General features: G+C 35.3%; 1 long non-coding RNA gene across 1 annotated transcript; it reads left to right on the top strand.

The window, feature by feature from the left end:
• Positions 1-9,262: 9,262 nt before the first annotated feature.
• LOC112747089 (uncharacterized) lies at positions 9,263-9,580 on the top strand. The gene is made up of 2 exons (XR_003174765.2): positions 9,263-9,317; positions 9,415-9,580. It is a non-coding gene; the product is annotated as an uncharacterized lncRNA (long non-coding RNA).
• Positions 9,581-27,580: the final 18,000 nt, after the last annotated feature.

Genomic DNA, 27,580 nt, shown 5'->3' with positions numbered 1-27,580 from the left:
TTCTGCAATGCCAACCACTGAGATTATGCTCTTATATGCCAAAACAAAATATGCTACCGACCTTTTAAGGGTGGGAGCCTCAAAGCATCATATACAGATAATGGCATAATACTAACACATGCACCCAAATCACATATGCAGTCAACAAATTGTACACTCCCTATAGTACAAGTAACCATACAAGGGCTGGGATCACCACATTTCTCCGGTATAGCACCCATCAAAGCAGAAATAGAGCTACCCAAAGGAATAGTTTCTAAATCATGTATCTTATCCTTATTCATGCATAAATCTTTTAGAAACTAAGCATACTTAGGAACCTGGTAAATAGCATCAAAAAGGGGAATAGTTACCTCAAGATCTCCACCATCTTCGGGTCTAGCTCCACTTGCTTTTTAGTCTTCCTAGCAAGGTATGGAAAAGGAATGGGAAAGGCTTCTCTCACAACATTATCTTCCTTAGATACTCCATTCCTTGGTTGAGCAACTTCTTCTTCAACCGCATCATGTACCTCATCCTCTTCTTCAACATCTTCTACCTCAACAATGTCTTCAACTTGCATGTCTTCTCTTGAACTTAGCTCTTCGGGACTCCTCTCTTGCAATGTAGTGCCGGACCTCAAAGTGATGGCATTAATTTCACCTTTGGGGTTGGGTAAAGGTTGAGAGAAAAGTGTACTAGAGTTTGAAGGTTGATTGTTGGAGGTAGAGGGTGGTTCCATACGGGTTATAAGGGCTTGAAGAGTGGAGGTAAGACTGGTGAGGCTAGAGGTAAGTGAATTTTGAAGCTCTTTTTGTCCTTGAAGAATAGAACAGAGTGTTTCATCTTGGTTGGAGGAAGAAGGAGGGTAGGTAATTTGAGGGGCTTGTGGTTAGTTGTGTTGAGGTGCTTGAGTTTGCCTTTGGTGAGGTGTCCGGTAACTTTGGCCTTGGTTTTGCTGTTGGTATGGAGGGTTTTGTTGATACCGGTTCTGTTGATAGTTGTTGTTCCACCTTTGATTTTCACCATTGTCTCTGCCTCCTTGGTTGTAGTTGTCCCTCCATCCTTTGTTGGAATTTTCTCTCCACTCTTGGTTGTAGTTACCACCTTGATTATAATTACCGCCTTGTTGATAGTACCCTTGATTCGGACAGTTGTAATAAACATTAGTAGCTGCCAAGGTGTTGTCTTCTTGGAGTTGTGGACATTCATCAGTGTAGTGAGAATAGCAAGTGCATATTCCACACACTCTCTAAGGGACCAACTGTTGACAATGTTGTGTAGAGGTGGCTGATGTTGTTGTTGATTGAGCTGGGGCTGCTTCAGTATATTGGTAATCTCTCCTAGAGTCTTGGTGAGAGCGGCGATCTCACTACTAGAAGAAACTTCCCCAACAGCCTTAGAATGATTATTCTTTGCCTTGCATTTTGGGTAGACTCAGCTAGATCGGTGATCAGTTGCCATGCTTCTGTCGCTGTCTTGTACTTCGTCAGAGAGCCATTACTTGCAGCATCTAAGATGGTCTTGTCTTGAGGCTTCATGCCTTGGCAGAAATAGCTAGTCAACACCAACTGGTCAATCTTGTGATGGAGACATGAGTCTAGGAGATTCCTGAAGCGTTTCCAATACTCGTAGAGAGTATCTGATCCGCCTTGGATGATGCAGAAAATTTCCTTCCTCAGTCTATCTATAACCTCTGCTGGAATGAACTTGTCCAGGAATTTCCTTCTGAGCAGGTCCCAATTAGTAACAACTGCTTCCGATTGAGTGTAGAACTACTCCTTTTCCTTTACCTCAAGAGAAAATGAGAAGGCATATAACCAAACAGTAGCCTCATCTGCACTATGCCACCTAGTAGTTGAGCAAGCTGTCTGAAAATCTCTAAAGTGCTTGATAGGCTCTTGAGCAGGTAAGCCATAGAACTTAGGCAGGAGATTCATCAATCCGCAGCCAAATTTAGATGACGCGCTTGATATGGTTGCAGTGTAAAGTCTGGATCTCCTGCTTCCTGGAGAGTAATCCTTTTAGGCTCCGCCATAGTATCTGCACTTAAATCAACAGAAGAGGCATCAAAGGAATCAGTAGAAGAGGGACTAGTTTCTTCCTCAAATGACGCTTCAGATTCAACCTCAGATAAGACTGGTGAATTGGGCGAAACCCCTTCACCACCCTCAGAGGCTAACCGACGCCGAGCTCGCCTAATACGTGAAATAGTCTTTTCAATCTCAGGATCAAATGCGGCTAAGCTCAGATCCGGGAATGAACACGTCATTCATCGAAAGAAACTTAGAGCTCATGGTAATAAAATATATTAAGAAAATTTAATAATAAAACTACTAATAAACAGAAAGCACACACATAAAATAATAAAAAAATGCACTTATGTAAATATAAAAATATTTACACCAACCAATAATTTAGAATACTGTTGCAACTCTCCGGCAACGGCGCCAAAAATTAATGGGTGGAAAAATGCCGGTTAAGAACTTCTAATAAAAACAGCGTTGTCAGTACAGTCTTAACCAACAAAATTTCCATTATCAATTTAATTTGTGTCACAATTAAAATTAAATAACTGGGAGTAGAATTCCCAGGTCGTTTCCCAAAGAGTTGACACAAGGTGCAATTTATTGGTTAGGAATTTTCTGAGTAATTTTTGAGGTGGAGAACGGAAAAAAAAATAGCAAAAAATTAAAGCAGCGAATAATAGCAAGAGATGTTATGTATTTGAAATAAGAGATCTTGGTTAGGAGAGATAATTAGAATTTCTATCCTTGTTGTCTTTCCCCAAGTTCAATAATAAAGGTTTATTGCTTCCACTCAGTTATCCTCTTGCAGTTACAAAGGAAGGTTAAGTGGGTAGCACTAACTCTGATTCACAAGTCCTAGTCACTTCCTAGGGAAGGACTGGAGTCAGTGAAAATTGAGTTAGCCAGAAATTCTCAATTACATATTACACTTGAGTATTACAACTCAAGGGTTTCCAATTAATCAACTCCTAAGCCAAGTTGGGAGTCTACAACATTAACATGAATGCCATTTTCACAGACATGTAAAAGGAGTAGATAGGAGACATGGTAATTAAAATAAATTAATAAAATCAAATTTGGCAATGATAATTAAGTAAAAGAAATTAAACAAGTAATAGAATTAAATATAAAAATAATTCATTGCATTAATAGAGTTCAAAAATAACAATATCCAAATATGAACACAGCGCAACTAAATAGAAAAGAGTAATTGAGTTATTAGAAAAGAAAACTAAAGAGATGATGACTTCAATAGAAGGTAGTAGCAGCTCTCTCAAAGTCAATCCAAAGCAAAACTAAGAACGCTAAGAACCCTAGGAGAAGTAGTGTTTTTCTCCCTCTAGAATTCAAAAACTAAAAAAAAACTCAAACTAAGTGAAAGTGAAAGTATCCTTAGTCTCCGCTTGCTCCATGCCTCTAGTCTGTGTTTTTGGGCTGAAAACTGGGTCCAAATCAGCCCAGAAATCGCCCCTAGCGAGTTCTGATAAATCCAGCACGTGACGCTCTGTCATGCGTACGCGCCGCTGTTAGATGCGCTAATTCATGTGCATGCGTCAACCATGCGTGTGCGTCGATCCTCACTGCTCAGCTCCTTAGTTTCTCGTGTTCCTTCCACTTTAACATGCTTCCTCTTCATCCTTTAAGCCATTCATGCCCTATAAACCTGAAAACACTCAATAAACACATTACGGCATCGAATGGTATAAAGGGGAATTAAAAATTAATAATTTTGAGGCCTAGGAAGCAAGTTTTCAATCATAACACAAAATTAGAAAGGAAATGAAAAACCTGCAATTTACATGAATAAGTGTGAGATTAGTTGACACAAACCCACTCAATTCAGTCCAAGATATATCATAAAATAGTGGTGCATCACTCGGCAAAGACTCAAGACTCTAGGAAAGAATAACCTGCCTCATTCCTTAAACTCTTTAGAAATCCTCGGAATCATAGTTATTTAAGTTGAAATCTATTAAAGTGAAGATTTAAAATTAAAACCAAAGCATGTAAGCCAAAAGTTCTGAACCACTTTCAAAACCAAAGTTGTTTAAGCCCAAGAACCAATTTTATTTCATTATTAAATCAGAAACCTTTCCAAGGCTCGGAATTGTTTAATCTTGCTAAGTCAAGATTTAAAGATTACCTCAAAAGCAAAACGAATTTAATTAATCAAAGTTCAGTTTCTTTTATAATTCACTAAAACTCCTTCAAAAGTATTTCTTTAATCAAACCTCAAAAGATAGGTTCTTTTATATTTAAATCAATCTTAAAACATAAACTTTTCTTAAATAGATTAAACTTGAAACACCTATTTCTTAATAAATCAAGAACCAAGTAATAGAACCTCTCAAATTCATTTCTTTTCTAAATCACATTTTTAAAACAAAATCTTAAGTTTTATGAAAATTCGGCAGCATCTCCCCTAAAACTTAGACTTTGCCACCCTTTCGGGTCCCAACCAAACCAATCCTCAACCCCTTTCCAATAGGTTCAAGACCAAATCAATTTTCAATAAAACCAAATTCAAACTTTCAAATATTAAAGATCATTTCAAATCAAAATAAACAAAAACCTCTATTTGACAAAATCAGTTATTATTTCAATTCAACAGACAACCATATTCATCCAGGACAAATCAGACAATGCATAAGAATTACATAATCACCAGAAATACATTTAGCAAGTCATATCTATTTAAAACAATTCCAATTTAAAATAAATTAGTTTGTATAAAAAGCTCCTACCTCGACAAGCCAAACCCGAAACCCAAACATTGTCAACGAAACCCTTTTCTCTTGGCGCACAATCCGCGGCAGCCGCAACCACAGCAACTCTAATCTCGACACACTCAATCCTAAAGCATTAACGTTGCAAGGACCTTAGAAACATATAACAAATAGCAACTATAGAAGTTCGGGATGAGGAACAGCTTACTGTACTTACAAATAAGCAAGAGAACAGAGCAGTGACAGCTCCGGTGACAACGCAGCAGCTTGATGTCGTCTGCCACAGTCATAGAAGTCAGCATGAAAGATCCAGAACTCGATCCTATGACACCAAAAGCTCATATCCTTAACAGCTTAAAACAGAAAATACCAATTTCAAAGGTTCCAGAATGAGACGCTTACCTAGACATGGAAGAACGACTGTATTGAATAGCGATAACTCCGACGGTGGTTTCGGTTATCACGGCCACGTTCGCGATGACCCAAATGGCGGTGGAGTAGCTTTTGACAGCGACAAGAGCTTCGGAAACGGCGACGGTTCTCCACGGCGGCTCTGCTCGACGGTTACTAAAACCAACACACAGAGACAATAAGGTTTTCGGAATCTCAAATGAAGGTAAACCAAACTCAGAAACCCTTACCGATGGTGGATCTCAGTGGCGGCAGTGGCAGAGGTGCGATGGTGGCTGACACGGCACGATGGTGGATCCCCGTCACTCCCCTTCCCATCCTCTTGTGCGTGACGACGACACGGCTACGACGGCGAGGCGTGGTGCAGCGGCGGACGGTGACGACGACACTGAGCACGGTGCGACAGCGAGCGGGACACGGTCTTGAGCAGTGCGGCAGTGGTGCAGCGGCGGCTCCTCCCTGGCGCTCTCTTCCTCCCTCTCTGATTTCCCATTTCCCGTTTCCCTCTTTCTTTCTGTCATTTCTTTCTTTTTTTTTTCTTTCTTTTTCTTTTGTTTTTGCGTGTGTGTGTTTAGGATAGGGGGTTGCAGCTGCTGCTTGGGTCAAATCAATTTAGGTTATATGGTATTTATTTTGAAATCTAATTTAATCTCTAAGATTACTTTAAAATATTATTGGTAGTATAAAATTACTAATTGATTCTCAATCAAATACTCTAATTGAAGATATATTACGATATAACAAATTTTCTTTATTAACAAAACCTAAAGTATTTATTTATAAAAAATATTATCATACAAAAATTTTGATATTTCACAACTACTAATTTTATACATTAAATTTAGGAATTAATTCAATAATTAGAAAATTAGATAAAATTCTAATTTAAGTATCTAAACATCATTATTTTTAAATTTCTAAGACTTTAAATGGTAAATAGAAAAATAATCCAAAGTTATAGAGGTTGGATAAAAACCTTCATTTATTTCAAATCCAATTAATCAAAACTAACTTTAATTATCTTTAATAAAATTATTTCTGAAATTAAAACTGTAAATAAATATGATTTGAAATTAGTTTAAAATAGGATTTTTTTTTCAAAAATTTTGAGTCTTACAAGCCGCGAAAAGATGGAAGATGAATGCCGAACCGAGATAGAACAGAAGATTTAGGTTTGGGACAGGGTGAACAGAAAAGCCACGGATGCGCGGACAACCACAGATGGCGGAGGTGTAACCGTCGAAGAAGCTAGGATTTTAGCCTTTTGGGTTTGCATGAAAGGCTTTTCCCTTTCTTTCTCAATTGCACAAAGTAGCCTTTTGGGAACGCTTGCTGAACTTGTTTCTCTTTTTTTTTTATTATTTTAACAAAACAACGTCATTGAGGAAGATTAATCAGTTCAGCAGTTTTTAGCCAATTTTTTTCTGGGCAGTTTTAAGTATGAGATTGGACCGTTAGCATCGTCGATTTTCAATTGGATTATAACCATCCAAATTTTTGAAAATTAAATAATGAATTATTTATTATTTATTTTTTTATTTAAAGAAAATTATTTCTCTAAAAGTAATTAAATTAAATTTTTATGATACTTTAAGTTTATTATTATTATTATTATTATCCTTGTTCTATTTAATCTAATTGGCCGAAGCTACCAAAAGAACAAAAGAAAAGTAAATGGGAACGTGACTTCTGTACAAGTATATATATATATAGAATAAACTACCATTTGTACCCACGAAAGTTGAAAACGCTGATATATCTATCCATAAAAGAAGGAAACTATCATTTGTACCCACGAAATATGGATTCCGCACAATAAAATTATCCAAACACTAACAAATCACCTAAAATTTCTAAATTACCCTTATCTTCACCACCACTTTTCTAATCTCAAATCCCACTACTACTCAAATTCTTCTTCACCACCATTACCACCGTTACCACCACCGCTATCCATCACTACCTCTATTACTTCCGGACCGGTTCTCAACCTTCATCTATAAGCTCAAAACTTCACCCCATCATGAAACATCCAGTTCAGCCAACTTAAACACATGCCAGAGTTTGAATACACAAAATCCAGAGACCAAAGTTAGAATTCACAGCCTCAATTGCTGTAACAATGGTAGAAATATCCAATTTTCCATTAAACCCAGAGCCCACAAAACAAGAAACTCTGCAATCTCAGATGCAGAAATCTATTCCCAACCCTAAAACCGTACAATAACCAAACCCGAGTTCAAGTGCCTCATCCTCAAACTCACAGTTCTCTTTTCATTCATTCTAGGTTTTTCCATTCCTATGAAAATCTATCAAAATCTATCGCGCTCCACTCCCCTTCGACCGAATCGAATTCTTCTCCTTATAACTAGGGTCCAATCCCTTACTTTCCCTGTTGATTTCGAGCCATATTGGTCGGCGTCAAGACTTGGTCGGATCCTGGCAGCGAACATAGGAGCAAACAACAAAGCGGCAGAGAGGACAACTTGTGTGGGAACGAAGCCAAGCATCGATGCAATCAACATGGAAGGTTTGTGAGCAAAGAGGCAAGGTTCGAACATAATCATCTTCTTCAAATTCGAAGCAGCAAATGGCACCGTCGCAGCGTGAAGATGAACGGCGAGAAATGTCGTTGAGTTCGCTGGTGTATAGGGCAGTATAAAAGGAGAAAGGGATGGTTTTGATGGTGATGATAACGTTAGTAGTGGTGGTGGTTGGGAATGAGAGTGGCGGTGAGAGAGGATTTGGGTGAGAATGGTACTGTGGAGTAAAAAGAGAAGTTAGAGTTAGGTTATATTAGAGGGTATTTTGAGGATTTCAAATAATCACTACAAGAAAAACACCCATTCAGGTACACTTGAAAAGTGTAGCCAAAAGTGAAAAAAAATGATGCCTTAGGCTACGGCTACGCTTTTTGGGCTACGGCTACGCTTTTTGGGGTGATTCCTATTCGGCCGTTGCCTATTCTCAAAGGCTACGCTTTTCTGCACCAAGGGCTACGCTTTTGGAGTTTGAGAATAAGGTACGCTTTTCAAGTGATGCTGTCCAGGACCAAAGGCTACGCTTTTCAGCTTCCATTTTTACCAGAATAGGCTACGCTTTTCAGTACTACTGCATCACTTGTAAAGCATAGCCACATTGTATACCATGACTACCTTTTATAAGTGTAGCCTTTTCTTTTTTTTTTGTATACTATAGCTACTGTATATAAGTGTAGCCTTAGATCCCTCATTGTTTTTTTTTATTTTCTGTATATATATATATATATTAATAATTTTTTTCTAAAACCTAATATTTAATAATATAACTATATAATCCTATATTTTTAATTAAATTAGTGAAATATTATAAAATAAAAATATTTCTCCATCCAAAAAACCTACTTTTTTTTTTACCGAGAAAAATATTTTTTCATAATTGAAAAACTTTTATAAAGTAATCAGAAAAACAGGAAATAGTTGCCACAGAAAAATTGCATGTCTTGTATACAACATCACAGTTATCTGCAATCTGCATGTACCATCTTTAGCCTACAGCTTCTAAAGTTTACAGGTTGTTGTAAGATAGAAAACCTGAACATTTAAACAAAATGAAAATTTACATTCCAATGTAAAAAAAATGAAAAAAAAAGAAGTCATTTTGGTATAAATCAAATTCCCCCATTACAAATGACCATTCTCCTTGTGCACAACAGTGGTTCTTTCATAACCAAATGACATCAATAAAAACGGGGGCCTTGCTTGCTTCTCTGCATTCCATGGCATGTATGAAAATATCTGTTATGGTTACTAAGGAAAACATTCAGCTTCACAATAAGTTGCACCATCAAATATCTAGCTGATCAAGATCAATCGTGTTTGCGCAATTTCTTATCAGATCCTTCCGAACATCCACCTATTAAAAGCAAAAATTGTTTAAAAAGAAAAACAAGAAAGATTACGATAATACAAGTTTATTGGTGATTCAACTATGGAAACTGATTCTCTTAAACTTTTACATGACTTTGTTCCTTGTGATCTGTCATCTCTCTACTGATTTAAAAGGTGGAATCCAAACAATACATGAGATATCCATATGAAATAGTAAATAAAATCTAAGAGGAGTCAATCAGGTACCATATGAGAGATTCATACCAGCAGCATATCCCTATTATGGAGCAGCATTTTCAATGGTAAGTATCTTCCTCTCATTCTCATACATTGCTATAAATTTGCCAATTTTGACTAGTTGGCACCTAATGTAATGGTAACTATTTGATTGTGACGCAGATGGCAGGTTTCTTCATCTTCACTGCTGTTCATCTATACCACGAGTAGTTGTAAACCCTTTGATCCAAGATAATGTAGTATGTAGCACCATAACGATTGGATTTGAATGCTGAGATTGAAAATTTTGACTAGGATATAAAATGCAAATTTCTAATTTATTATAGAAGTGATTCCAAACCAGCTAACATGCTCTTATCCATGATTCAACCAGGGATTTTGGAGAAGAAATTCAAACCCAAGGAACGAAATTGAAACCAGTTAACTAATAATAATATAGGATGAAACTAAAGACCAAAAAGAAATAGAAAGCAAACAAAACTTAACTAAAGATGAAGCAGAAATTTGTGCAGAAGATGAAGCTAAAGACCTTGTAGTTCTTCTAGGAATTTGTGCAGCTTCCTCTGAATTCATATTTCCTCTGATAAAATTAACAATGGAATCATCAATTTGGAATCAAAAGTGATCAGAAGCACTAATAAAAATTAAATAAGAAAGAGTTATCAGAAGCACTAATAATATGCCTTATAATAAAAAATAATATGCATAATAAACTAAATTCACTAATGAAACCAACAAGAGTGATCAGAAGCACTAATGAAGCAGAGCAGTTTTTTAAGAATTAGCAAGGAAAGAAAACTAGAGATGATAATAACATAAAGCTAAGGCCTGTAACATCTTTGCTCAGCATAACCAACTAGCAGTGAGATATGAAAACAAATGAAGCATAGACACTAGATAGAAGTTTCAGAAGAACAAAATTTTCCATTCACAAACAGACAAAATCTTCTCCCACAAAGACTTGAAAAACCCTCTCCTTCCATTCTCCATCCAGAAAAATGTAAAAAAATGACCATTTTCTCCCTGTTCCACAACTTAAAAGACAATACTACCAACAACAAAAGAATCAATAACAATAAGATCATCCCTGCTCTAAACACACACACAAAAATTCTGGTCCAATCAAACTAGACATATTTGAACTGTATCAACTCTTCTAGTAATCAAGTCATACCCTAGTAGTGAGAATGCTCCTCAAAGATAGTTTTATATTTTATAACATTCACAATGCTGCAAACCCAGCACCTTATTTCATAGAGAAAAGTCTAAACCAAAAGTATTCCAACTACATCAAGTCTTCTAGACTTCTACTGATCTGCTAAAAGTTCTAAAACTCAGTTCACTAGGAACGAAGATTCTCAAAGCTTTTTTTCTGTAGCAATATTAATTACCTGTATGAGATTCATCGTGTTAGCAGAAAGGACACTAATAACATCAAAAGCTCAACTCCTTTTCGCACAACAATGAAATCAAACCTTTGAAAAGCTCAACTCCTTTTCTGATTCAGCACTAAAAGAATGCATTGCCTTCAAGATTGTTAAATGTTAGTGACATCAAAGTAATCCTCAAGAATCAAATTGATACTTTAAAAATAAAATAAAATAAAATAAAAATTCAAGAACCACAATGGGGATTTACTCATTGTTTTGTGATATCACATGCCACAAATTTTTATCAATGCTCAATAGTTCTAGTTTCTATTTCAGTAATGTAATAAGTAAGCCAGATTTTCATGGTAATGTTTGATTTCCATGACTGAAGTAATTAATCAGTTTTCAATATGTTAAGCAATTAGAAACAAGGAAATGAAATAGAGAGAAATGATAGGAATAAAAGTCAGAATAAGCAACCCCCACCCCCCAAAAAGTCTCAGAATAAAAAACACCAGAAAAGATGAAGCTCAAACATGTTCCAGTTATTCCATTTCCAGCACAAGGGCATGTGAACCCTCTAATGCACTTGTCTCATAAATTAGCACAACATGGCTGCAAAGTTATCTTGCAAGAAAATATGCAAGAGCTCATTGATGATGGAATCATGGATACCAATGGTAAGAGTTATAATTTTCACTCTTTACTCAACTTTACTATTTCGGATAAATCGCAAAAACTACTCGTGCTAAATTTCATAGAACTACAGAACATTGAGAAAAAATTGGAAATGAAAGTGATTTTAGTTTAAACCATGTTGTAGATGTACAAATTAACATGTCCTTAAAATGAATCAAGCAAGAATATATTATTATTTTCTCAGTTATTCACTTTTTTATAATAGATGATGATACAGAACAGCAGCATTAATGCATAAAAGTTTAGTAAATTCCCTTCATGCTGTGATTATTGAAAGGTATTAAGAAAAATTGAACACTTGTTTACAATCTAGTTAAATCTAAAGAGACAAGCAAAATTGTATGAACAGATCTTGCAAAAATTTAGTTAAATCTAACGTATTTTTGAAATGTTTTAGTACTATCATAGTATCCTTATCCTCCACAGCTATTCTAATTTGCTTTCTCAAGTCTTGACATATTCTTCTTTTATCACAAACTCCTACCACTGTTAAGCTAGTAAAAAGAATATAAAGTACAAGCATTCGGATTTTCATCTGTTTTGTCTATTAATAATTAATGTCTCATAGTTCTTACTATACATATCAAGGGGAAGGAACGATTTGATATTAGGGACAAGCACAAGAATTAACCTATGAGATCGCAGGAGAATCAGGACAGTAAAGTTAGCATCTGTAAGGAGGATGTTCCCCTGGGCATAGAGTTCTAATATAACATAGTTTGCATTCTCCCCCAATCTAAATTGAAAGAGAATAATCTGACATAGTTTAAAGAAAACAAAAATCAAAACATAAAATAAATTTCTACAGACTAATAGGAGAACAAAAAAGGTAGGGGTATTACCCTATCATAGCCAAGCTGCCTAACATCTTCAAGCCTCCTAGTCTGAATATGCTTCCTCAATTTGAGAGTAAAACCAAAAGGAGTATTGCTCTTGTCACTATAATAATCATGATCAAACAACCAATTAAATTAAGATCACTGAATGCTCTATTATTAAAATTGAAACTATAATAAATAAATTAGAACGTAATGATGTGAAGATTGAAGGATTACCGCATGTACACAGTGGTGTGCAATCTGACGCCACTTTCCATGAGAAGGAGGACCTTTTCGCTTTCGCCGGATTCCAAAACTTCGCTACTGTTCATCAGCTTGAAGACATACGTCTGCATAATAAGATTGAGATCAAAATCAAAATTAAAATAATTAGTAAGGATTTAATTTTGATTGAAGATTAGAAAAAAAAAGAATATGAGAATAGAGAAGTGTTTTTCCTACCTTGGGAGTGAGGTCGTAGACATTGGAGCAACGCAGTGTTCATCCACACCTTTACGATGTTTGTGTTGTGTGGGTTTAGGGTTCGGTGGATGGCGATGGCGATGGCGGCGTTGCGACAGTGACCCCCTTTCACTCTCTGTTCTCTCGCTCGCGCTCTCATCTCTGTCTTCCTCCTCTCCTCCCTCTGGTTCACTCATTCTCTCGGATCTTGGTGTGTGCGTGAATGGGTGCGTGGCGAAGGTGAGTTAGGGTTAGGGTTTTGAACAATTAATTGGAAGGTGAGGGGGTGAAATTTTTCTCTGATCTGATCATCTGATGGCAAAGAGAAGCGCAGAGAGGACGACGAGAAGCGCAGAGATCGACGATGGTATGGGCGGCACGCGACGATCAGTGCAGGAGGGTTCACGACGGTGTGAGCTTCACGATCTTCACGATGGTGTGGCGCTGAGTGGTGAGTGGGGACTGGGGTGCGATGATCTTTGCGACGGTGAGGCTTCACGATCTTCGCGCGGTGCAGGAGGCAGGGTTTTTTGAAAGGGTTTTCTTCGTGTTTTGGACTTGGAAGGTTTTCTTCTCTACTGAAAGGTGACTTCTGAGCTTTGGAGTGAAAATTTTCACCAAGTGTGAGATTACAGAGTGTGTGTGCTTTAGACCGGGAAATAGTTAAGAGGAGGGAAAAAATTCACCTAAGTGTTAAATTTTTTATTCTAGACACATTAGGCATCACTTTAAAAACGTACCCAAAACTTAATAAATAGGCTACTCTCTAAAAGCGTCTCCTTTGATACGAAAAGTGAACCTATAGATATCAACCTACGGTTATGCTTTATAAGTAATTTCTAAAATACCTAAGGCTACACTTTTTAAATGATGCCACAATTGTGTATCCTTTTCTCTTATAAAAAGGCAACACGGAAAAAAGCGTAGCCTATTCTATGAATAGGCTATACTTTTCAAATGTAGCTTAAAAAAAGTGTGGCTGAATGAGTATTTTTCTTGTAGTGAATTTTTTAGGATTCAGGTAGTTTTGTTAGCAAAAGTCTATCTTTCATGGATAGAAATGGTAGTTTTACTTATTTGTGAATAAATTTATCAACGTTCTGAACTTTCATGGATAGAAATGATAGTTTACTATATATATATATATATATATAACCAATGCCATTAAAGGAACAAAGAAAGAAATGAACGTGGCTTGCATGCTTATATACCTAGATATACTCATGACACATAATAATACTTTCACACCACAAATCATCATTCATTAGCATCATTCTCTTTTATCACTTCCATTTATTGTAGCCGAACTCTTTATAAAGAAAAAGAAATGAAAGAACGTGGCTTATATGTATACATAAATTTATGTAACCATGACACATGTTTCATTCATTTAATAACCAATGACACCTGATAAGCCTTACTACCACAAATCCTTATTAATCAGCATCATCACTAGTTATACTTTCTTTTTCCTCATGCATCACCGAATTAAACTTGAAAGAAAAAGAGAGAGTAAGCCGCGAGTGAGAGGAACGAGAAACCATGGAACTTCAATCCTTCCGAGTCCGATTTCTTAAAATCCATAACTCCAATAAAAAATCTAATTCGATAAAAGTATTTGTATCTTTTTTCTCTTTACGTTGACGTTACTTTTATTCGGGAGAAATTAATGGTGGAGCTGATGTCTCTCCATGCAAGATTCGGCTGAGGGAGTAGCCAATTTTAATGCTTTCTTCTTTGATAATTCTGGTTCATAAACTTTCTCGAAAGCTTCTGTTGTCGTAATTTCTACACGAAAGTAGGATGTTTCATTTTGAAATTAATAATTTTTAATTTAAAAATGCCAAAAATCTTATTGAGTAATTACAAATAAATTGGAATTGTCTGGACTAATTCAAAGATGAGCTTGAGTTAGATTTGTGACTGTGAAAAATGATTGAATTTGATGAATCAGTATTAACTGTGAAAATAATTGAGTTTGATAAGTGTGTTTAATTTTTTGATTGCTTGAATTGTGGTTGAAAATACGTTATGTTTATGCTTTGATTAAATGACATATGAATTGAGAAATTATGAAAGTGATGGAGCCTATAAGGGTGGAGAAGCCTAATTTTAAGGGGAGGTTCTGTCCAAATTCTGGTAAAAATATACGATAAGGTAATTTTGGTTAGTATTAAATGTTAAACAAAAATGGTCATAGAGTTTTGTAAAGTTTGACTGAAGAAGTAAATTTCTTTTAGTTTCAATAGCAAAAGATTTGAAATTGGGCTAATTTTATTGAAATAGAAGGTGACTTACCTTCAAAGAAAACGATTTGATTATTGAAAATTATTTGATATTTGGAAATGATTTGATTAATGAAAAGGATTTGATATTCGAAATGTTTGAGAAATGATTTGATTGGGACCCTTGAAGGGTGACAAAGTCCGAATTTTAGAGGAAATACTGCAAAAAATTTTATAGAACTCCCAGGCTTTGCTTAAAGCATTATTTTAAAGAAAAATTGATTTAAGAATCATAATATTCAATTTTCGATTTATCAAGAAAAGTATTATATTTTAATTTTAATCCATTGAGAAAAGATTTTTGTTTTAAGTTATGATTTGAGTTAGGTTTATTAAGAAAATGAATTTTATTTTGATTAAATGTGTAAAGAAATTTGAATACTTATAAACTAAACGTTTTGAGGTTAAGATTGAAGAATGACTGAAAATGTATCTTTATGGTGATGCGAAAATGTGAGAGATTATGTGGTGATGCGGAGGTACGATTAATTACGTGGTGATGCGGAGGTATGATTAATTATTTGGTGATGCGGAGGTATGACAAAAAGAAAAGAAATAAGAAACGATAAATGAAAAAGATAATTGAGAATTGATTGTTTGATAGGGCTTTTGTGCCAAGTGCTAATGCAAAAGCGCCCGCCTAACTGATAGCCTAAAGTTGTTAATGCGGGAATATCCACCTAACTAATAGACTAAATGAAAAAGATAATTAAGAATTATATGTTTGAATGGGCCTTTGTGCCAAACTGCTAAAGCGAAATTGCCTGCCTAACTTATAGCTTAAGGTTGCTAATGTGGGAATATTTGCCTAACTGATAGCTTGTTTGTTACTGTGATGCACATAGAAATGTTATTATGATTTGGCTTAACTGACATGGGTAACCGTGATGCCAAGATATCCTAACTGACATGGGTTCGCCCATGATGATACCAATGTGCTTGACTGACACAACAGAGAAACCATATTCGGGGTTCGCTCCGAGTAACGGCGGATTACGGGTAGACAACCGGCGCATGAGCTCATGGCCTGCATGGGAAAGGCATTCATCATATGCATTTGCGTAAATTGCTTGAGTGTTCCTGTATGCTGTGTTAGGTTATTTATGAATTCCTTGTATTTGATTTATGTGTGAATTATTTGAGTGTTGTATTGCGTGTGTGCTTGTGCTTGTTGGCTTCGGTATATGTCAGAGATTAAAACAACCGAGAACTGATTACTATAACTTAAAACCGAGTGATGTAACTGGAATTTGTTTTAAGTAAGATAATTTGAAGAGAACTAACTAAAGTCTTTAAAGTAAGTTTTAAGAAATTCAAAAGAAAATTATTTTAAAGTTAAAAAGAAATTATTTACATCTTATTTCTTTACTCTCACGGCATTCACTTTTCCTACTGAGAACCTGCGAGGACGATGTTCTCACCCCCTACAGATCTTTTATTTCAGCGACAGGTTCAGGAATTCTTGGCAAGGAGCCGCGACTGATCCACAGAGTTTTATATATATATGTATTCGTATTTTCTGTATTTGATTTAATCTTAGATTTTATTTTCCCCTCGTCATTTATTGTTTTGTTTTTTTTAGAGGGGTAGGACTTGTATTTGAGAATCCTGAGATAAGTCTATGTATGTAATGCTATGTGAATATGTATATAAATATATATGTATCATTTTGATTAAGTGGTTAAAGGTGAAGACTATTCGTTTTCTTAATTAAAATTTCGGTTCGTATTCGCAAAGGCTCGATATTAAACAAAGAGAGTATAAAATAAAAAACTTTAGAGGTAAGTAACGCCTGCGCTTTTAGGACGATCATGAGGTATTAAGAGTTAGGGTGTTACATGGACCGGTTCAACCGGCCAGTCCAGTCCGATTTTCAGAACTGTGCTCTTTTGTGTCTTTGTTACCAAACGGAGCCTCATCAGGAATGCATTCAAGACTGACCCAAAAACTTTTAAGAGTGGGAAAAAATTATATATACTAAAATAAATTTTAATAAACATTATTAATTATACTAAAAATATAAGATATACAAAAATAAAAAAGAGTTAATAAACACTTTCATTCTTAAAATACTATTTATTATGTATAATTTATATAAAAATATTTTTTTATTTCTAAAACTCGGACTTAAAATATTTTAGTTAAAATTATGGATAACTTGTTATCCTAATTAATTTTATTTTTATTTATTTTTATACACATTTAATAATAAAAGACATAATCAGTTGGTATGTTAGAGCCTAATAATACATTAGTATTTATAATTTGAAACTAAAATTGTATATAGATACCAAAAATTAAACTTGTATATGAAAAGTATGTTTATATAAACAGTCAAGCTACACATCCAAGTATTTTTGGCAACTAAGTCCAACCAAGTTGGCCCAAACTCATCAAAAATCACTTTCATCATCACACCAGCATGTATCACACGCGCATTTCAATAACGCAACTTCTTCGTCTTCATCTTCGTCTTCGTCTTCTCCTTCTTTGTTTCCTCCTCCTCCTTCTTCCTTCAAATTCGCGCATGTAGGTTCTTCTTCTTCTTCTTCTTCGTTATCATCATCACCAACAATACCAACATTTTGCTAACATCTTTATTGATTCTGATTCTCTATGGTGACATCATTAAATAATTTTGAAACCAAAAATATTATCAAAACGAAACCATTGTATAATACCAAATGAACCGACAATTGTCCATTATATAAATTCGAATTCAGAAACACCTGCGTCTTGAATGAACCGAAAATATTATAAAAATAAAACTGTTGTATAATACCAAATGAATCGAAAATTGTCCATTATATAAATTCTAATTTAGAAACACCTCCATCTCGAATGAACCAAAAATATTATCAAAATGAACCGAAAATTGTCCATTATATAAATTCGAATTCAAAAACACTTGCGTCTCGAATGAACCGAAAATATTATCAAAATGAAACTGTTGTATAATACCAAATGAACCAAAAATGATGTTCATAAACAACTAAATTTAGCGATTGCATTCCATTCTATTCAATTCAAAATTGAATAATCCAAAACTCATCCACTTGATTCGATTCAAAAGAAAAATCGAAATCGCTCTCATTCAACTGATTTGAATTTGAATCATTAATTGTTTGAACACTATGATCTGTTTCTTCCTGATCTATTTTAAATTTTTACTTCTGATTTATTGGTAATTCAATTCATATTTGAACAAATAGTTAAAAAATTACTTAAAGAATAAAGAAGAAGACGTAACATTGGGGAAGGAGGAGGAGGAGGGAAGAAAAAGAACCTGCGTGCGTGAATTTGGAAGAAAAAGAAGAAGAACGAGGAGGAGGAGAAAGAGAAAGAGACAGAGAACAAGAAGGAGAAGAAAATGGAAAAAGAGATATAACAACTTTGTTAGACTTGATTAAGTATTTTTCTTGGATGTAGAGCTTTATTCGTATATAAAATAATAGAAACTTAATTTACAATTTTTTTCTTTCTTTCTTTTTAAAATAATTAATTTTTTATATATTTTTAATTTAATTTTGATATAATGTCAAACTAAAAAATTTATGCATCTGTTTAATTATGTATTATAATTAAAATATTTTTCTGTTACTATTTTTAAAAATAAAAAATATATTCTAAATTAGTAAATTCATCAATTCTCTTTAAAAATTTATATGCAACATAATTGTTAGTGTTGCAAGTGTGAGGAGTGTTGAAGTTAGTCCCACATCAAAGAAAGCATGGAAGAGTGAGGAGTTTATAAGATGAGAGACCCATTAACTTGACACCTTAAGGTTTTGAGTTGGATGTGGTGTCTTCTCATTTTATGTTCTCTCACTTGATTCCTCCCCGAATTCTCCCCAATGGTCAAGACCTCCCCACGGTGGCCCCAACAAAGTGGTATCAGAGCCGATGGTTTAATCGGTCTGGTTTTAAGGGGTATTCAAGGTGAAGCATCGAAAGTCTTCCCAGCAAAGGTGGTCTAGGCGGCGTGTCCTGCGGTGTTTTGCGGCGGTGTGATGGACGAATACTCGTGGTGGTGGAGGAGCTAGAAAGAGGGGGAGTTGGTGCTTGATGTGGAGGCTCGCACTTGAGGGGGAGATTGTTAGTGTTGCAAGTGTGAGGAGTGTTGAAGTTAGTCCCACATCAAAGAAAGCATGGAAGAGTGAGGAGTTTATAAGATGAGAGACCCATTAACTTGACACCTTAAGGTTTTGAGTTGGATGTGGTGTCTTCTCATCTTATGTTCTCTCACTTGATTCCTCCCCGAATTCTCCCCGGTTGTCGAGAGCTCCCCACGGTTGGCCCAACAAAGTTATCCTTCACCTAAATGCTAGTATCCAAGCCCATGAATAGTTGAAGTGGCTGAGGTGAGTTAGGGTTGAGTGAGAGAGAGGTCATTTTGCAAGAGAACACCAAACACTAAAGAGAAGAGAAGAGAGAAAGTTATTTTCGCACATACATAAAGCTGTCTCTGTAAATTGGTCACTGCAGATTTGTTAACCGTTGGATCGAGCTCAAATTTGGACAGAGTCTTCCACACATCTGGTTCTTTAATTTCACCGTTCGGATCTTCAATTCGACATCTGTAGCTAGAGATATTGGCCACGCACAGTAGCTCTATTTTTGTGGTATTGTCATCTTCTTGTTCTTGTTTTGAAAGCTTTGAAGCTTGGGTTGTTTGGCTTGTTGTATGCACATTTTGTGCAATAATTTGTGACTCTCTTGTACCCTATTTTTCATCATAGTGAAGCTATATCCTGGTCTTGGTGACTCGTGGTTTTTACTTCTCTCATTGAGGAGGTTTTCCACGTTAAAATCTTGGTGTATTAGCTTGTTTCTAATTTCTGGTTTATGTGATTTTTCCGCTACTATTGGGTATTATTGTGCTGGTGTTAATACTTGTTGTGAGTGGATATTGTTGCTCCTCTAATTCTTGCAAGTAGGGAATTGTGTGTTTTATTCCTATCAATTGGCATCAGAGCTCAGTTTTGGGTATTTGGTTATAACTTGCTTGAAAGATGGAGGCAAATAATTCTACTAGGATAATAAGTTTGAATGGCACTAATTACCATCTATGGAAGGGAAAAATGAAAGATTTGTTGTTTGTCAAAAATCTACATTTACCCGTATTTTCTACACAAAAACCAGAATCTAAAACAGATGAAGAATGGGAGTTTGAACACCAACAAGTTTGTGGTTTTATTAGGCAATGGGTGGATGATAATGTTTATAATCACATTGCTAATGAGACTCATGCTAGGACTTTGTGGAATCAAATTGAATCCTTGTATGCTTCCAAGTCTGGCAATAATAAATTGTACTTGTTGAATATGTTGATGAATTTGAGATACAAGGAGGGGTCACAAGTATTAGATCACTTGAATGAATTTCAAGGGGTTCTGGATCAGTTGTCAAGCATGGGAATCAAGTTTAAAGATGAGGTTCAAGGATTGTGGTTGCTAAATACTCTACCAGATTCTTGGGAGACGTTTCGTATCTCTCTTACTAATTCTGCTCCAAATGATAAAGTGAGCATGCAACTTGTTAAAGGTGGCATTTTAAATGAAGAGATGAGAAGGAAGACACAGAATTCTTCGTCACACTCTGAAATGTTAGTCACTGAAACCAGGGGGAGAAATCAGAATAGAGTTCAAAAGGGTAGAGGTAAAAGCAGGAGCAAATCCAAGGGAAGATACAAGAATGTTGAGTGTCACTACTGTCACAAAATGGGTCACGTTCAAAAATATTGCTATCTTTGGAAAAAGGAAAACAAAGGTAAGCAAGAAAAGAAGGATGATAGTGGTAATGATCGTGTATCTTCTATTTCAGATGATCTTCTTACTGTTGATATTGCTGATTACGAGTACAAGGTCAATCTTGTTTCTGATGATGAGTTCAGCTGGGTAATTGATAGTGGCGCCTCAATACATGTTACACCGAAGAATGAGTTCTTCACTTCTTATACTCCAAGTAATTTTGGAGTACTTAAGATGGGTAATGATGGCTTGGCCAAGGTTATTGGTGTAGGAGATGTTTGTCTTGAGACCAATATGGGAATGAAGCTACTACTTAAAGATGTTAGACACGCTCCAGATGTTCGCTTGAATTTGGTTTCAGTTAAAAGGCTTGATAATGAAGGTTTTGTAAACACTTTCGGCTTTGGACAATGGAAGCTTACTAAAGGCAACTTAGTGGTGGCTCGAGAAAAAGGTACTTCAAGTTTGTATGTGATGCATGCCATGATTGCAAAAGGTAGTGTGAATGCGATTGAAAGTAAGGAAGTTTGTAGCTTGTGGCATAGAAGACTTGGTCATATTAGTGAAAAAGGACTTAGCTATTTGGCTCGAAAGGATGCTCTTTCAGATTTGAAGAATGCAGAGTTGGAAAAATGTTCTCATTGCATGGCTGGCAAACAAAGAAGATTATCCTTCAAGAAGCATCAACCTTCAAGAAAATCAGACTTCTTGGAATTGGTGCACTCCGATATTTGTGGTCCTTTGAAGGTACGGTCCTTTAGCGGAGCTATTTACTTTATTACTTTTATTGATGATCATTCAAGAAAGCTTTAGACTTATGCTTTGAAAACAAAGAACCAAGCTTTGGAAAAGTTCAAACAATTCCAAGCTTTGGTTGAGAGGCAAACAGGTAAAAAGCTTAAATGTATTCGCACTGATAATAGTGGTGAGTATTGTGGAACATTTGATGAGTATTGCAAGCAACAAGGCATTAGGCATGAAAAGACACCTCCTAAAACACCTCAATTGAATGGTTTGGCAGAAAGGATGAATAGAACACTGATTGAAAGAGTTAGGTGTATACTTACTGAAGCTAAGCTACCTAAAGTCTTTTGGGGTGAAGCGCTACTTACAGCGGCTCATGTGATTAATCTGAGTCCTACAATTGCTTTGGACAATGATGTTCTGGATCATGTTTGGTCGGGCAAAGACGTCTCGTATGGTCACTTGAGAGTCTTTGGATGCAAAGCATTTGTTCATGTTCCAAAGGATGAGAGGTCCAAGTTGGATGTGAAGACAAGGCAGTGCATTTTTATTGGGTATGGTCAAGATGAGTTTGGTTACAGGCTTTATGATCCAGTTGAAAAGAAGCTTGTAAGAAGCCGTGATGTAGAGTTTGTTGAAGACCAGACCATTGAAGACATTGATAAGGCGGAGAAGAGTCAATCACAAGAGAGCAGTGACTTGACTGATGTAGATCCAGTTCAGCCGCCTCCTTCGTCAGAACAAACAGAGAATCAAGATCAGGAGCATATGCAGCAAAATGAGCCTTTGGTTCCTGATGACCAGGAGATGGGAGATCCAATTGATGCTCCAGTTGATGATGATGCTGATAATCAACCTGAGTTACCTGAAGATCCACCAGGTTTCCATCCTAGGAGGTCTACTAGAGAGCGACGACCTTCAACGCGGTATCCTTCTAGTGAGTATGTAACATTTACTGATGGATATGTGACCTTGACTGATGGGGGAGAACCTGAATGTTATGCGGAAGCTATGGAAGGTGACGACAATAAGAAATGGTTTGATGCAATGCAAGATGAAATGAAATCCTTGCATGATAATCAAATATTTGAGCTTGTGAAGTTACCAAAAGGGAAGAAAGCTTTGCAGAACAGGTGGGTTTATAGGTTGAAGCATGAAGAAAATTCTCAGTATCCAAGGTACAAGGCTAGATTGGTGGTCAAGGGCTGCAGGCAGAAAAAGGGAGTTGACTATAATGAAATTTTTTCACCGGTTGTGAGAAGATCTTCTATTAGGACTGTTTTGAGTTTGGCTGCAAATCTTGATTTAGAGATAGAGCAGATGGATGTGAAAACTGCTTTCCTTTATGGTGATCTTAAGGATGAAATTTACATGGAACAACCTGAAGGTTTCATGGTAAAAGGAAAAGAGGATCATGTTTGCAAACTGAAGAAGAGCTTGTATGGCTTGAAGCAAGCTCTAAGACAATGGTACAAGAAGTTCGAGTCTGTTTTGGCAGAACAATGCTACAAGAAGACTACTTCTGATCATTGTGTATTTGTTAAACAGTTTGCTAGTAATGATTTTATTATCCTTTTGATATATGTTGATGACATGCTTATTGTTGGTCAGAATGCTTCTAGGATTGATATGTTGAAGAAGCAACTTGCAATGTCATTTGCAATGAAGGACCTTGGGCCAGCAAAGGAGATTCTTGGCATAAGAATCGAGCGTGATAGAAAGGAGAAGAAACTTTGGTTGTCACAGGAGAAATATATAGAGACAATGTTGCACAGGTTTCAAATGGAGAAAGCAAAGGCCGTTAGTACTCCTCTTGCTACACACTTCAAATTGAGTTGCAAGCAAAGTCCATCAAGTGATGAAGAGAAGAAAGACATGGAAAAGGTTCCATATGCATCAGCCGTGGGTAGTTTAATGTATGCTATGGTGTGCCCAAGACCGGATATAGCTCATGCTGTTGGTTGTGTTAGCCGTTTTGTTTCAAACCCAGGAAGAGAGCATTGGAATGCTGTAAAATGGATAATGAGATATCTTCATGGTACTTCTAACATGAAGTTGTGTTATGGAAGTGATAAGCCTATTCTAGTTGGTTACACTAACTCAGACATGGCAGGAGATATTGACTCTAGAAGGTCCATTTCAGGCTTCTTGATCAACTTTGCGGGTGGAGCTGTGTCTTGGCAATCAAGATTACAAAAATGTGTTGCTTTGTCTACTACTGAGGCCGAGTTTATTGCCATTACCGAAGCGTGCAAGAAGATGCTTTGGATGAAGAAATTCTTGAAGGAACTCGAGTCTACTCAAGAGAGGTATGTGTTGTTTTGTGATAGTCAAAGTGCTATACATCTTGGTAAAAACTCTACCTTTCATTCTCGATCCAAACATATTGATGTGAGGTATCATTGGATACGTGATATTTTGGATGCTAAGTTGTTGGAACTTGAAAAGGTTCATACTGATGAGAATGGTTCTGATATGATGACCAAGGTATTACCAAGATGGAAGTTTGAAGTTTGTTGCTTAATCGCCGGATTGGCGGTTACCTCCACATAGTCGTGAGGGGGAGATTTGTTGGGTTTTTGGGCTCCCTTCCTATGTGGAGAAAAAGCCCAAATGCTAGTATCCAAGCCCATGAATAGTTGAAGTGGCTGAGGTGAGTTAGGGTTGAGTGAGAGAGATGTCATTTTGCAAGAGAACACCAAACACTAGAGAGAAGAGAAGAGAGAAAGTTATTTTCGCACATACATAAAGCTGTCTCTGTAAATTGGTCACTGCAGATTCGTTAACCGTTGGATCGAGCTCAAATTTGGACAAAGTGTTTTACACATCTGGTTCTTTAATTTCACCGTTCGGATCTTCAATTCGACATCTGTAGCTAGAGATATTGGCCACGCACAGTAGCTCTATTTTGTGGTATTTTCATCTTCTTGTTCTTGTTTTGAAAGCTTTGAAGCTTGGGTTGCTTGGCTTGTTGTATGCACATTTTGTGCAGTAATTTGTGACTCTCTTGTACCCTATTTTTCATCATAGTGAAGCTATATCCTGGTCTTGGTGACTCGTGGTTTTTACTTCTCTCATTGAGGAGGTTTTCCACGTTAAAATCTTGGTGTGTTAGCTTGTTTCTAATTTCTGGTTTATGTGATTTTTCCGCTGCTATTGGGTATTATTGTGCTGGTGTTAATACTTGTTGTGAGTGGATATTGTTGCTCCTCTAATTCTTGCAAGTAGGGAATTGTGTGTTTTATTCCTATCAATAATTACATATAATAGAATGAAAAATAAAAAAACAAATAATAAAGATCAATAAATTAAAAATAAAATAAAATATATAAAGTTACGAAGAGAATAAAAAATTAGATTAATATCTAAATTATAATTGATTGAATTAAAATTTGTAATTAAAAATATCAAAAAGAGGAATAATGAAATTAAAAGATACATATAGAGTCATGAAAAATTATATTAAAAAAAAAACATAAGAGTCAAAAAACATGTTTAGTCTGTGAGGTAGTCACTTTTCATTCCTTCTTCTTTTTTTTTTTTTTTTTTACAGTAAAACAGTAATTTTATTTTCTAAGGTATGCTCTCACTTTTGAGGTGGTGCTGTTGAAGTAAACTATTTATTCAAATTCGATTTCTGAGATTGTTTAACACTTTTTCGAATTTAAAATAACTTAATTTGCTTATAGTACTTAAGCAAAAAATTTTTAATATATTTAAACACTTAAACAAACTTAGATGATAATTAATAGAATTATTAAATCATATTTAAATTTATTAACAATTAAAATTCAATATAAATATTGTAAAGCTACCAGCCTAGCACTTATAAACACCTCAATGAGTAATATATAACTAATAATTCGAAGTTCTAATAAACGTTCTCTTTAGACAGTACTAATAACCCAAAACAAAAGCTAAACTATCGATAATTGATTAAAAGAGCATAGGTCCGTGATACTCTGATCGAATTGTTTATGTGTGAGTTAATTATTTACATATTAAATTCATAAATATTTCAATTTTCTTTTCTTTTAGGAAAGAAACTCTAAATATTGTAATTATATTTATATGTATGAAGGCATCAAATTATTTTATCATTGTGCATAACTAAGAAAAGCTACATTAATGAATTATCTATGAATGTAACGAAAATGAATATATCTTGCTGTTGGATTAGTAATTAATTTGTTATGTTTTTAAAAATTTAAAGTTAAATAAATATCATGCATAAAGACAGGACAACCGTTATATATCTGTGCATCTATCTATATATACGAGCAACCGTGTAATATAAAATGTACAATGGAGCATGGGCATGCATGACATATGCCTGTCGCCATTTGTATGGATTCAAATAAATAAATATTATTAATACTAATTCACTGTTTCACAATTCATCAAGTTCATTGAATGAAAATATAATAACAAAACTTGGCCCAGACAAATGAAGTGATCTAAACAAAGAGTAATTATATACCTCTGTTGCATACTTTGATTATTAGTTATTATTAGTTATGATATGGTCGTCATTAATACGAGTTATAACTCGGCCTCATAACCGTTATCAATATGAGCTATAACTCATTATCATCCGTTACAACTCAGAGAATTATAACTTATTATCACCCTTTACAACTCAAATTTTATGAGCCACAACTCGGTGACATCAATATTTCTATCATAACCGACGTACAAATGGCTTAATAATCAATGACATTATTGACCATTCCAAAACCGACGTTACAACCAAAGGACGCAATGGACGAAGAAAACCCATTATATAAAGAAAGGTAAAGTATCTCTCGGATAGATTCGAACAAGCTAAGACAATATACTGACTTAAGCTTTGGAGTGCCTTTGCAGGTACACTCTTCCTCCTCTTCATTGCTCGTGCTCTCACACCACAACACGAAGCTTTGAAGTGCCTTTGCAGGTACACTCTTCCTCCTCTTCATTGCTCGTGCTCTCACACCCCAACACGAAGAAAAAGCTCGGACTCAAGAGTTGGACGTTCAGCCTCCGAGGATATAGCTCGGTTGATACCAGAAATTTGAAGCCGATCTATTTCGCAGGCAAAATCAAGTTAATACTACAAGTGTTCAAATTTTTCAACCACCAGCAGCCGTAAAATACAAATGTCTTTAGTTATTTTGATTTGGATATCACGTTTTTTTTAAGTTTAAGCTAATAGGCGAAGATAGAATTAATATTCAATTTGATTTCTAAAATTTAAAGTTGGACTCAAATTAATCTCTAAAATTATAATAGACTCAATTTGGCGTCCAAAATTTATAATAGTAACTCATGTTATCTCTTGAGCTGATTTTTCGTAAATAGCGTGTTAATTTTTCACGTTAACTTGTCAAGATTTGGATCCCTCGCCTAGATTTTCTATGCTTAAGACCTACTAGACCTCCTAAAATTTTAATTGGCTCCACAACATCTTCACGAAGATGACAATAACAAGTTCAATGCTCTGGAAGCAACAATCAAGCTTTTGGAACTCTAATAGATGTTGATTACATGGAAGTTAGGCAAAAGATCCAAATCGTAATACTACAAAAAAACACCTCTGTTGCCACGAGCAAAAAGCTGAAAAAAGCATGGCGATAGTTTTTTGCCACGCTTTTTGAGTTACCGCCACGCTTTTGAAAGGATCACATCTGCAAGCGCAGCGGTTGCTCTATCGCCATACTTTTAGTGATGGATCGCCATGCTTTTTTTGCCATACTTTTTACATATTGCCGAGCTTAAAAACATGGCCGTATGAGCGTGGGTGTATGTGATATATGGCCACGTTTTGAAAGCGTTACTTGCCAGCTAGAACCTTTTGCCATGCTTTCAAATCGTGGCTACATTTTATATATATATATATATATATATATATATATATATATATATATATTTATTTATTTATTTATTTATTTATTTATTGCTTACATTATTTTTATTCTGACATTATATATATAATAATGATGATCAACATTTGCTTTTTTATTTTGATGTTAGGATTTTAATAGTATTTTTAAATAGTATGAAGATTTTGTGTTTTTTTTTATGTTGAGAGTATAAATTTGAGATTCGTGACTTTTAATTATTTTTTAAAACATGTAAATTTAAGAATTTGATTTGTTTTTTTTTTAATTTTAAAAATACAAATCTGACTTTTAAATCTACATTTTAGTATTAAAAAATTT

Source organism: Arachis hypogaea, chromosome 15 (assembly GCF_003086295.3).
Source record: "Arachis hypogaea cultivar Tifrunner chromosome 15, arahy.Tifrunner.gnm2.J5K5, whole genome shotgun sequence".
In the NCBI taxonomy this organism is placed as follows: Eukaryota; Viridiplantae; Streptophyta; class Magnoliopsida; order Fabales; family Fabaceae; genus Arachis; species Arachis hypogaea.
The sequence above is the reverse complement of the archived record's forward strand: the minus strand, read 5'-3'. Positions and strand labels throughout refer to the sequence as shown.